The sequence below is a fragment of the Macaca nemestrina genome, chromosome 11 (assembly GCF_043159975.1).
Source record: "Macaca nemestrina isolate mMacNem1 chromosome 11, mMacNem.hap1, whole genome shotgun sequence".
NCBI lineage: Eukaryota > Metazoa > Chordata > Mammalia > Primates > Cercopithecidae > Macaca > Macaca nemestrina.
In genome coordinates, this window is record NC_092135.1 from 19,126,799 (window position 1) to 19,140,401 (window position 13,603).

The window sequence follows — 13,603 nt, forward strand, 5'->3', positions numbered from 1 at the left end:
CATAAGATGATAAGTCTGCACTGTTTAAGCTGTCAAATTTGTAGTAATTGATTATAGAAGTGACAGAAAACTAATACAACCCCTTACAAAGCAATAATATACAGCAAGTGTATGATTCCAATGCATTGACTATATAGTTACTCATTTGCTATACGTATTTTAAATATTGTCTAAAACATTTTTAAGGGGCTACTTCCTCATGAACCTCTATTGTACACTTAAAAAGTAACTTGTAAGGAATAAATGTAAGTGATGGCAACGTCGTCTTGCTTAGTTAATGGTAAAGTTAACATCCTGCCCTCATTTGATGGCTTTCTAAGACAGTGGCCACTTTGACAACAGAAGTACCGAACGGCATGCACACACATATGCTTCACGTGTATGTGAACACGTATCACAAACACATATTGCAGCACATCTGTGTTAACTCACTTCACTTGTGTTAATAAAACATCCTGGAATACTCCTAAGGTCGTTAGTTTCTGTGTAAGATCAAAGTCCATGGCCAGTTTATTTACTGTAGCTAGTTATAAAGGCACCAACTTAAATTTGAGCTATAAGATCTTTCAAAACAAGAAATACAATGTATTTTATAAGAAATTCTATTTCTACTTTAACCCATATTAGGAAACATTGATTATCTTAATTATTGCCACTCTTTAGGGAGTTGGAAACAGACTTAATATTATGCTTTTTCTAAAGCATAATTAAAGGATTTTTTTCTCTAGCTGATGTTATAAATACTAGCATTTGTCCTGAGAATTACTTCTGAAAAGAAATTTTACAAATTGCAATAACATTTTCCTTCTGTATAGATGTAAATGAATATTTAACTCAATTTCATTTTTACTTGATTTCAAACCCTTCTTGCAAGCTTTCATTAAATAACTAAATTTTATCCAAATGAGAACTGGTATCTCCAATTCTATCTTTGTATCTCATGAACACGTGTTCTTTTGTTAGGTCAACTGAACCACCTGGTGCTGAATATTTAAATTGAAGAGAATCTCTGGCATCTGGCATTCACTATCAGGCTCTCTGCATCTGGCTTAGCCATGATCTCTGTATATTTATGTTTAGTCTCTTTACTGGCATTGTATAGAGTTAAAAACATGGGACAAACTAGGAAACAAGGATGAACAAAGTAAGGCAACAATGATGTGATGTGGCAGAATTTTTACAGTAGCTGGTAAAAAAAATGCAGAATTAAATAGAAAGTTTTAGAAAGCATTTTAAAGCTCAAGAATATATATTTTAGATTTCAGTATGATACATAAGAATTCCTTATTTTATAAAGAATATCATAGGTCAGACTAGATATCAAATTCTGGTTAACTTTTCAAAGAAGTTATTTACTCAGTCTGATGTTAAGCAAACTCTTGAGTGTTGGTTTTGGAACTTTTATGGAGCAAATAATATTAAGGATTTTGGGATGGTGATCAACAGTAAAATAGAAAATATTACTCCTGTTCTTACCCACCTATGAAAGATAAAATAGTTGAACTTCACAGCTAGAGAATAGGACAACGAAAGTTGGTTTTCCTGCTATATAAGAAACAAAAGGACATTATCAACTATACCCAGAAAAATATATGGGAAGCAACTGGGTAAATATAACTGAAATAATCATAATGGAAATGAAAATGTGGTAGCTTATATTATTTTAACATCTGGAAGGGCCACTATAGCCTATAGAACTGAGTCAAAATTGGGAATTATTCATTAATTTTAAATAACCATCAGTCAATGAATGGATAATGAAAATATGGCAAAAATACACAGTGGAATACTATTCAGCCGTAAAAAAATGAAATCCTGTCATTTGTAGCAACATGGATGGAATTGGAGGTCATTATGTTAAATGAAGTAAGCCAGGCACAGAAAGACACATATGGCATGTTCTTGGTCATATACGAGAACTAAAAAAGTTGATCTCATGGAGATAGAGAGTAGAATGATAGTTACCAGAGGCTGAGAAGTGAGTGTGTATGTGTGTGTGTGTGTGTGTGTGTGTGTGTGTGTGTGTGTGTTGGTGGGGTGTTGCTGGGGGATGAAAAGAGGTGGGTTGGTGAGAACTAACATACAGTTAAAGAAAAGGAATAAGTTCTAATATTTAATAGCAGAGTAGGGTGATTATAGTTAACAACAATGTATTGCATATTTCAAAATAGCCAGAAGAGAGGATTTAAAATGTTTCCAACACAATGAAATGATAAGTCCTCGAGGTGATGAATACCCTAAACCCTGATTTCAGCATTACACATTCTATGCATGTAATAAAATATCACACATACCCCATAAATATGCATAAAATTATGTATCAGTAAAAGAGTTTAAAACTTAAAAGTAGCAAAAATGCCACGAAGTGGTAAAATTACAAATACTACAAAGACTGAAATTAATTGTAGCATAATTCCACAATTGAAGCATTACAAATTATCTTTTTAATTTTACATTTAAAATTACCAAAATATTGTACTTATACATAATATTTGATAACTAGTATTAAACATATCAGATATATCTATTCATATGATTATTATGAAGATGAGTAAATTTATATAAAGCATATGTCAAGCACAGTGCTTGACACATAGAAAGCCTTTGATCAACGATAGCTATTAGTAGCCATCTATTCATCAAACTCCCAAATAAATGTATATCTAAGTTCTGACCCAACCTTCCACTGAAAGATACATTGATCCTTCACTAGGTCATCCATTCCTTTATTTGATAATTCTAATACTTACACACACAATTTTCATATTCAGTCAAAATCTGCATTCCAACTTTTGACTATTGGTATCAGTTTTGCCCTTTGGAGCAACATAGAACATCTACTTTGACATATACATGGCAACCCTTTAAACATTTCTAAACAGCTACCTGCTCTTCCTCAGAGACTTCTGTTTCTTGACCATCATCTTCAGAAAGTTGAGCCTGGAAATGACCACGCTGACCACATTTGTGTGGCCAAGGCAAAGTTTAGACATGGCCACCTGGAGATTCAGTATTATGATTACTCCACCCTTATTCAGGGCACTATATCTGGAGCTTAAGTCATGTGTTATGACTTGGAACATTTTGCTTTGCAAAAAACAGAAACTTAATTAGCTTGAGTTGAAAGGGAAGATATAAGGATCTATTAGGTTATTAGAATACAGTAATACTGAAGGAAGAGAAAGGCAGTGGAGCCACAGGAACAACTGACCGGAGGAATCCAAATGTAGACAGGAGTCTCTCCACCTCTCATGTCCACATCCTCTCTCCAAAGACCCAGTGATAGGGGACATGGCTGCCCATAAATCCAGAGCTTTACTTCTTAGAGTCCAGGCTTTCGAAGACAGGCCAGCTTACCGTTCTTGGTTCTGATTTTAAAATAAACAGAACAGATCCTTATTCTTAAGTTGAATATCAATTTCTGGACCTATCAACTGTGGCCAGGTACCAGGTCATGTTGTGACTTCAGTGCTTTTTTGCAACCATCTGGACAAGGAGAAGGGGCAACTTCTAGAAAAGGTGAACTGGGAGCACAGGGCTGCAAGTGTTTACTACAGAATACATTGTTTTAGTTTTTAGTTTTTGACTAGCAGTTAATTGAACTTCAGTGTAATCTCATGCATTCTGTTCACACTTGTCTCAGTGTCTACCTGAACCTATGACATCATTAATACCTAGTGAATTTTAGCACACCTTTGCAGCCTATTAAAATTTTGTGTCACAATTTCTCATCCAATATACATTACTAATACCCTCTAATTGTCTGTCTAAAGTCTGGCTTTCACATCTTCATGAGTGGATGATAAAATGGAGATGTTTACAGGCAGAACATTATTGCAGTCCACAAGAAACTTCTTTTAGGATTGACATGGATCCATTATTAAACACCTGGGGGATACAATCATTCAATCAGCCATGATTTCTTAGAAATGAGTCTTTCCAGAAGCACATGGATCTAAGTGTCAGCAACACTGAGGTAAGAAAATTCCTCATCTCCACATCCCATGGGCAGAACCTATTTGGGAGTAATGTTCCTGCAAGATCAAAAAAGAGAAATTCTTAGAGAGCGACCTGAAACACTATTTCTCCCTTCAAATAGGAGGTAGTGCCTGAAATACTCTGTCGCATCATGTAGATCATTATCCCAACAAATTATTTTTCTTGTGAAAACAGAGCTTATAGAGAAGTTTCCCAAAAGCACCAGTCTGACAGCAAGGACAAAGGCTCAAAAGTCCCAAATGGAAGGAGTTGGGCAGGCACTCTCAGTACAGTCTGCAGGTGCTGGCCCCAGGATAGGCACTCATCTAAGCCTTCACCCTGTGCCTTCAGATACCTTTAGGACTCAAAAGCAGTCACACTTAGAACACTCGGATTTTCCTGAATATTTTCTCAATTGGCTTAGCTGGTACCATCTCGTTTTCTAGGTACTTCTCAGGTTTTCAACTAGTGTGTCAAATTAAACCTCATTGTGTTATCAGTGGACTGAATGAACTATGCCATCCATAAACTGTTACGTTTCTAAAAAGTGCACAAATTTTGATGCTAACCAATTGGTTTATTCATTTATCCTTTCATTTGTTCAACAGGTATTAATCGAGCATTTAATTTGTGTTGAGCATTGGGGATAACTCAATTCACAAAACAGTCTTCGACTTCTTGGAACTTAAAAAACCCTCTACTTCAGCCAAACAAGGCTGCTCACTGACCAATGAGCCTTCCAACATTTTCTTGATCTTCTCCATTCCCCCAAAACTCAGAGTTCTTTCCACATCTTGGTCTCCTATTTAATCTCATCTCATTTCTCATTTCTACATTTCTACAGAACTACCATTTGACCCGCAAACCCATTATTGGGTATATATCCAAAAGAAAACAAATCTTTCTACCAAAAGGACACATGCACTCACATGTGCATTGAGCACTTTCACAATAGCAAACACATGGAGTCAACCCATCAGTGGTGGACTGGGTAAAGAAAATGTGGTACATATACACTATGGACTACTTTGCAGCAACATGGATGTAGCTGGAGGCCATTATCCTAAGTGAATTAATGCAGAAACAGAAAACCAAGTACTGCACATTCTCACTTAAAAATGGGAGCTAAGCATTGGGTACTCATGGGTATAAAGATGGCAACAACTAACTACTGGGTACTATGCTCAGTACCTGGGTGATGGAATCATTTGTATTTCCAAACCTAAGCATCATGCGATATACCAAGGTAACAAATCTGTGCATGTACTCCCTGAATATAAAATAAAAGTTGAGAAAAAAATTAATTAATTAATTATTTAATAAATCTGTCCCAAAGGGTACCTTCACCTCCACAAAGGCTCCCTGACCCACCCTACAGGGATCTTTCTGCTGTCTGAGTTCTTGCAGCTGAATCGTTTATACCACACATAAGCAGCTAGCAGCTACATTTGAGAGAAAGAGATGAGCTTTAGAGGAAGACAGATACATGTTCAGATACTGCCTTGGCCACTTACTAGATCGTATGTTCATAGGTTATTTGGTATTCCTGAACCACATCTGCAAACTGAAGATGATAACGCCAACTTCATAGAAAATTTGTGAGGAATAATTAATTCCACATAGCATATAGCATATTCTGTTTTAGTCCATTCCTGCTGTCATAACGAAATAATTTAGACTGGGAAATGTATAAATAATAGAAATTGATTTCTCACAGTTCTGGGGCCTGGGAAGTCCAAGACCAAGGTGCTAGCAGATTTGGTGCCTGGTAAGGGTCTACTCTCTGTTTCCAAGATGGTACCATGTTGCTGCATCTTCCGGAAGGGACAAATGCTGTGTCCTCACATGGTGGAAGGGATAAAGGGTCAGGCAGCTCTCCAAAGCCTCTTTTATAAAGACACTAATCCCATCTATGAGGGTGGAGCCCGCATGACTTACTCACTTCCCAGAAGGCTTCACCTCCTAAAACTACCACAGGCCGGGCACAGTGGCTCGCACCTGTAATCCCCACACTTTGGGAGGCCGAGGTGGGTGGATCACTAGGTCAGGAGTTCAAGACTAGCCTGACCAACACAGTGAAAACCCATCTCTACTAAAAATACAAAATTTAGCCAGGCATTGTGATGCATTCCTGTAATCCCAGCTACTCAGGAAGCTGAGGCATGAGAATCACTTGAACCCGGGAGTTGGAGGTTGCAGTGAGCCAAGATCGCACCACTGCACTCCAGCTTGGGCAACAGAGTGACACTTCATCTCAAAAAAAAAAAAAAAAAAACCCAAAAAGCAACAAAAACAACAACAACAGCAACAACAAAAACCAGCACAATGGAGATTAAGTTTCAACATGAATTTTGGAGGGACACAAACCTTCAGAGCACAGCATGTTCTTCCATCCAAATGTCTAGTTCTCTAACAGCAGTGTAGTGAAAACAGCATGGTGGTTCTACACTTCATGGTTTTGCTTCCTTGGAAATATCACCCATGGTGAAACCCCATCTCTACTGAAAATACAAAAACTAGCCGGGCGTGGTAGTGCATGCTTATAATCCCAGCTGCTCAGGAGGTTGAGGCAGGAGAATCGCTTGAACCCAGGAGGCGGAGGTTGCCGTGAGCCAAGATCGCGCCATTGCACTCTAGCCTGGGCTACAGAGTGAGACTCTATCTCAAAAAAAAGAAGAAAGAAAGAAAGGAAAAGAAATATCACCCAATATCTCCGAGTCTGTTTTCTGAAAGGCAAAATGGAGATAATAATTAATTTTTACATCAAAAGGTTGTTGTGAAGAGGAATTGAGTTAATGCACAGAGAAGTCCTTCATGAGCTATGAATCACAGAACACATGGCAGACTCTCCATCCTCATGAATACTATGTAGGTTTCCTCACTTTCAACTCGATTGGGCTCAATTGTTTCTCTCCTGCACCTTTCCTCTTTCTAAGGTGTGCAGAAACATTCAGCAATCCTGACCACATCCCACATCTCACACACACACACACACACACACACAATTTCCCTGTTCCTATTCTGCTTTATAAACTTTCTTATGAAATATAACATTCATGCAAAAACTCATAAATCTTAAAATAGCTTGATGAATTTTTACAAAGTTTATAAACAGCCATTTAGCTGAATGACAAAACATTACCAGCAACCCACCTCAATCACAGCACCCACCCAAAGTCAGCCATTATGTTGACTTTCATAAACAAAGACTGGTTTTGCCTACATTTTTGTGCTTAATATAAATATAATCATACAGTATCAAATCATATGTGTCAGGCTTATTTAAGTCAACATTAACATCTGAAAACTTACCCTTTGTTCCATGTAGCAGCGGTTCATTATTTTTTATTGCTTTATAGTATTTATTGTATAAATATGCCAAAGTTTATGTATTCATTTTTTGTTGATGAACACATGTTGCTCCAGTTTGCAACTATTTCAGATAATACAATGAACGTTCTTGTATATTTTGGGTGCACTGTGCATGCATTTCTATTGGGTATATAGCCAGGAGTGCAATTGCTGGCTCATAGGATATGCATATTGCTAGTAGAGACTTCCAAACATTTTTTCAAAGTAGTTGTACCAATGTACACTCCTATCGGCAATGAATGAGAGCTCACTTGTTCCATACCCTCACCGATATTTTGTATTATCCATCTTCTTTGCTTGGCTATTCCAATGAATGCATAGTAGTGTCATATTGTGATTTCAATCTACATTCCCTGATGACTGATGAGGTTAAACATGCTCTCACATTTATTGACCATTGGGATATCCTCTTTCATGAAGTGACTGTTTAAGTCATTTGCCTATTTTTATATTGCATTATTTAACTTTTTCTCAATGATTTTCAGTTCTTTATATATTCTGGATATGAGTCTTTTTATATTTATTAACAATATGCTCAATATTGTGTGGCTTATGTTTTCACTCTCTTAATGGTATCTTTTAATGAATAGGAAATTCCTAACTTTAATGTAGTCCAAGTGAACATTTTATGATTAGTACATTTTATATCCCAATTAAGAAAATTTTGTCTACCTGAGATAATAAGTATATCTTCTGTGTTTTTTTCCTAAAAGCATTTATTAACAAATAAATATAAACTTTTGCATATAGATCTACAATCTGACTGGAATTGATTTGTGTAAGATAAAGATTTATTTTTCCCATGTGGATATCCAAATAACAGCACCATTTATTAAAAAGGTCATCCTTTCTACACTATACAGCAATGTCACTTTTGTAAAATATCAGATAACTATAGAGATGTGGAGTCTCTGTTGTGTTCCATTGGTCTTTTTATCTATTGTTATGTAAAGTTCAATCTCTCTTAATTTCAATAGCTTTCTGGTATGTCTCAATATCTGAAAGTGTAAGTCCTCAACATAATCTTTCTTTTTATAAATAATCTCCTTGACTATGTTTTGCCTTTTGCATTCTTATATGAATTTTAGAATCAGCTTGTCAATTTCTACACAAAACCTGCTGAGATTTTAGTTAGGATTGTGTATAATCTAAAGATTAGGCTGGAGACAATTTATATCCTGGCCGTTTTCATTCTAAACTACAAAAATGGGGGGATAGATCTCTCTATATTTAGGCTTTTAAAATTTCTCTTGGCAAAGTTTTATAGTTTTCAGCATAAAGATCTTAAACATCTATCATTAAACACATTTCTAGATTTGAAAGTTTTTATGCTAATGTAAATCATATCTTTTTAATTTTAATTTTATTTGCATTTTTGTTGCCAATATATAAAAATGCAATTGATTTCATACATTGATCTTGGATCCAACAACCATGCCAAATTTACTTATAAATTCTAGTAGTTGTCTCCAGATTCTATTTTAGATTCTCTATGTACAATTTTGTTGTCCATGAAAAGTGACAGTTTTATTTCAGCCTTTTCCAAACTGTTTTTTATTTCTTTTATATAGCCTTATTGCCTTGGTTAAGATTTCTATTTTTCTTTTAATAGATGTAGCAGTTATCCATATCATGCTCCTAATCACAGGAAGAAAGTTTCCAATAATTCACCATCAAATTGATTTCCTGGTTTGCTAAGAGTTTTTATCATGAATTAATACTGCGTTTTATCAAACGTGTTTTTGTAATCATTAAGATAATTTTATTTATCTCCACTTTTCTGCAAATATGGTGAACTATATTGATTTTTTATTCATAGTAAATCACCGTTAGCATTTCTGAAATAAACTTCTTTTGGTTTTGATACCTTCTCTACTTATATATCAAAGAATTCTATTTCCTAATATATTATTTAGAATATATATATATATATATTTCATGCTACAAGTTTGTCTGTAATTTTCCTTTCTTACAATTTCCTTAACTAATTTATCTATCAAGATTATGCTGGTCCCATAGAAAGTCTAGGAAGGCTACCTTCTTTTTTATTTTCTGGAAGAGTGTATAAAAATTGGAGTTATCGCTTGCTTTAATATTTGCTACCAATCACCAAAGAAACCATCCAGACCAGGAGTATACTTTGCGCAGAAGTTTGAAATAAAACATTTAAATTCTTTAGTAGATATATAATATTATAATTACTCTTTCTTATTGTGTCAATTTTGGTAAGCTATGTTTTCCAAGGAATTTCTTTCACTGAAATTTGCATAATATTATTTGTAATGTCTTTTTCTCTTTTAAATATCTATAGCATTTATACTAATGTCTCCTTATTTTTTACTGGTATTGGTAATTTGCTCTCTTTTTTACATCAATCTTATCATAACTTTATCCATTTAATATGTATTTTTCAAGAAATTAGGTTTTTTTCTTTATTGCATTAATACTTATTTTCTGCTTATCTTATTTCTGCTTTTCTTTTTACTATTAATTTCCTACTACTTTCTTTGGATTAATTTGTCGTGTGTGGTGATATTTAAAATTGTGTTTTGTTTTCAGATTAAAACTTGAATTATTGATATGTAGCATTTAATTGTTTTCTAACATATACATTTGAGAATATAAATTTTCCTCTAGGCACTGAATGAATTCTCCTAGTTTTTGCTAATCTGATGATATATTTATTTCATCATCCTATTTGAAAAATATTTTTATTATTATAGAACTCTAGGTTGGCAATTATTTCCTTGAGCGTTATTTATCTGTTATCTACATGTTTTGATACACCATGTCTCTGCTATCATTTAGTTCAAAATATTTTCTAGTTCTTACTGTGTTTCCTTCTTTGATTCACGAGTTATTTGTAATTTAATAGCTTACTTTTAAAGCAGTTGGTGATTTTCTGGTTAGCTTTTGTTACAGATTTCTTGCATAATTCTACAGTCCTCAAAGAGCATATTCTGAATGATTTCACTCCTTTGAAATATATTGCAGCTTGCTTTATGACACAGCATGTGCTAAGCTCTAGTAAACCTTCCATAAGCACTTGGAAAATATAACGCATTTTGTCACTGTTGGATGTAGTGTTCTATATCAGACATTTAGAATGTCCTCAAATTTTCTTTTTCTTTTTTTTTTTTTTTTTTTTGCTACTATAAGAATTTATACAATCTACATGTTACTGTATATATAACTTTTTATCCCTGTTGGATTATTTCATTTTCTTAAATTCTCTGGAGAGGCATTACTAGGTCCAAGGGTTAAAAATGTCTTTTTGTCTTTTCCTATTTATACAATATTGCTAACTAAAAGTGTTGTTTCTAATTACAGTGTCAGTCATGGTGCGTGAAATCACCAAATTTCCCACAGTGTTGAGGGTTGTCATTGTTTTGTTAATAGAGTGGACAGGAAATTGTAACTCGAAATTAACAATGATTTCCATGCCTTTGATAACTAGACAAGATAAACTTTTTTTAGGTATTCATTTACTATTTCAATTTTCTCTAATATAAATTGCCTATTCATCTGTTTAACAATCTACTGGGATCTTGATAATTTTGGAATAAGTTTGAATGAATAATTTCATAATATCAGCAAATTGCCTTTGGCTTACCTATATGATGCAAATATTTTCCCAATCTATTATCTTTTTAATTTTAGCTTTACTGTTTTTCACTATACAATCATGTTCAATTTGTGAAGACTGGAATCTCTTCCTTTGTTGCCGACTACTTAAAACTCTAACAATGTTTCATTCTCTTTCAACTGTATATTTCTTTATTTTCTTCTCCTAAATTTTTTGTTAATGTATGGTACAGAGCAGGACTGTCCAATAGGGATATAGTGTGAGCCACAAATATGATTTAAATTTTTCTATTAGTTAATTCAAAAAGTAAAAAGAAACAGGTACAAATAATTTTAATTATATACTTTAACCCAGTATCCAAAAATACAGGCATACTTTTCTTTGCATGGTTCCAATATGCATAAATTCCAGTTACCACAACTTAATTAAATAATACTAATCTTCCAACAACATGGTTCAAATTTCAGTTACTGTGGTGTATTAACTCTGTTATATTAACTGTGCATTTTGCTTAACTGTACTTTATTGCATACAGTTAATATACAGTTTTACTTTATTGCCTAAAGTGAAAACTTTGCTGCTAGACTTTCAGTCCATAATCACTACATAAACAACACGTGTGCATCAACAGCAGTGACCAATCATGCCATTTCTTTTGAAGTCTATCAGCAATTGGTCACTGTGCATCTGTTATTCAGTCCAAGTGTAGACAGTGAAGCTTGGAGTTGTGTTGATTCCTCGTCTCTCAGTGGTAAACTCACGTGACATTTTACAGAAATGAATAATCGAAAGACGGAATGGCCAACAAAGATGGAAGTGCAGCAAAGAAACAAAAAGTGATATTGTCGGAAGTGAATGTAGGTGTGATTAGAAGATGGATCATGGTGGGGATTGTTGACACTATGGTTGTTCGAAAGTCTCAAGATATGCAGCCAGAGGAACTTAGTGAAGGCAAATGCATGGACATAAACATGGAACATGACTGTCCCCAAAACGATTATGTCCTAGAGGAAGGGACACCAGCAAAAAACTTACATTGGGCCAGGAGCTGTGGCTCATGCTTATAAACTCAGCAATTTGAGAGGCCAAGTCAGGCAGATTGCTTGAGTCCAGGAGTTCAAGACCAGCCTGGGCAACACGGCAAAAACTCTTCTCTACAAAAAACATAAAAATTATTTGGGTGTAGTGTTGTGCACTTATACTCCCAGCTACTAGGGTGGCTAAGGTCAGGGGATCATTCATTTCAGCTTGCAAGATCATTTTCATGGCTCTGCACCAACACACAAAGCAAAGACTGTCCCTATTATCATTATAAACATGCAACCAGTATAAAAGTTTGGGGATATATTACATCCTCTTTTTCACATTAAGTCGTTGAAATGTGGTGTATATTTCATACTTACAGAACATCTTAATTCAGACTAGCCACATTTCAAATGCTAATAGCTGCATCATAGGCTAGTGGCTATGGTATTTGGAAACCCAAATCTAGAGTGTCTTTTCTCTTTAAATTAGAGATTAAAAGTGTTGGTGTTAGTAGGAATACAAGTATCTGCCTGGAAATTCTCTTGTCCAAATAAATAACTGTTTAATATAGGGAACAATACAGAGATGCACTTTCTCCCTCTGTAGGTAGTATTGAAGGAACTGACATTACTTCAGCTCCCTCTGGCAAAGTGGCTGAGAAAATAAGCCTTAAATTGTTCTCATAAACTCATTGAATTAGCCTTGTTGGAACAATAAGAGACAAGAAAGAAGAACTCTTCAGTCTTCCTATGAAAACACTGACTATTTCATCCCCAATGGGAGCTGACGCAGCTTGGCTCATCTGAGCTGCAGGGAGATTTTTCAGAGCTTTTGGGTTAACACGTCATCTCTGAAATATGTCACACAGGTTCTCAGGGCCGCTCAAGAGTAAGTAATCTACATGGAGTTTTGAACATACTTTTGCCAGTTAGAGGAGTCAGCAAACTATTTATTTGATTTCCTGCTCAGCCCCACATTCTGGGAATTCCCAGAGGCCTAATAGGAATGGCAACAACACCTGCTTGCCTGTCAGTCTGCAGGCATCTTTCTTCCCAATATTCCCCAAATGACTACCCTGCCTAAAATCCTAATGTCTCTAGATTTGTCTTGGGTGAACAAGATTATAATGTTTCTACATTCTTGTCTCAACTCTACCTGACAATTGACCCATAAATACTTGTACACAGTTAAATCTTCAGTTAGATGTGTGCGTGCGTGTGTGTGTGTGTGCGCGCACGCATGCCCATACGCTCATGCTGCTATGCCTAACAAATTCCTCATTCCTTAGGAAAAGAATGTAGTGAAGTGTTAAAAGCACCATCTTCAAAGGCAAACCAAATGAGCTCAAATTTCAGTGCTCTCACTTACTAGCTATATAATGTTGAACATGTGTTACTTAACCTTTTTGTGCCTCAGTTTCTTTGTCTATTAAATGGGAATAGTACCACCAACATTATGTAGTTTATACAGGGATTAAATGAGATAATATATGTAAAATGCTTAGTCAATGTCTGCCACCACCACCATTATATAGTTTACATAGGGATTAAATGAGGTAATATATGTAAAATGCTTAGTCAATGTCTGCCATACTGCTAAAATAGTAGCCATTCTTTATTGTTACTATCATTATTTTGCTAT

The 13,603-nt window shown here is 35.0% G+C and overlaps 1 long non-coding RNA gene across 1 annotated transcript in view; it reads right to left on the bottom strand.

Annotated features, from left to right (window-relative positions):
• Window positions 1–2,513: 2,513 nt before the first annotated feature.
• Window positions 2,514–13,603, bottom strand: part of LOC105492545 (uncharacterized) — a 59,556-nt gene continuing 48,466 nt past the window's right edge. The window contains exons 5-6 of the long non-coding RNA XR_011609695.1: window positions 6,346–6,636; window positions 2,514–4,034 (exon numbers count right to left, since the gene is read on the bottom strand). This is a non-coding gene — a long non-coding RNA (uncharacterized lncRNA). The remainder of the gene's footprint in view (window positions 4,035–6,345; window positions 6,637–13,603) is intronic.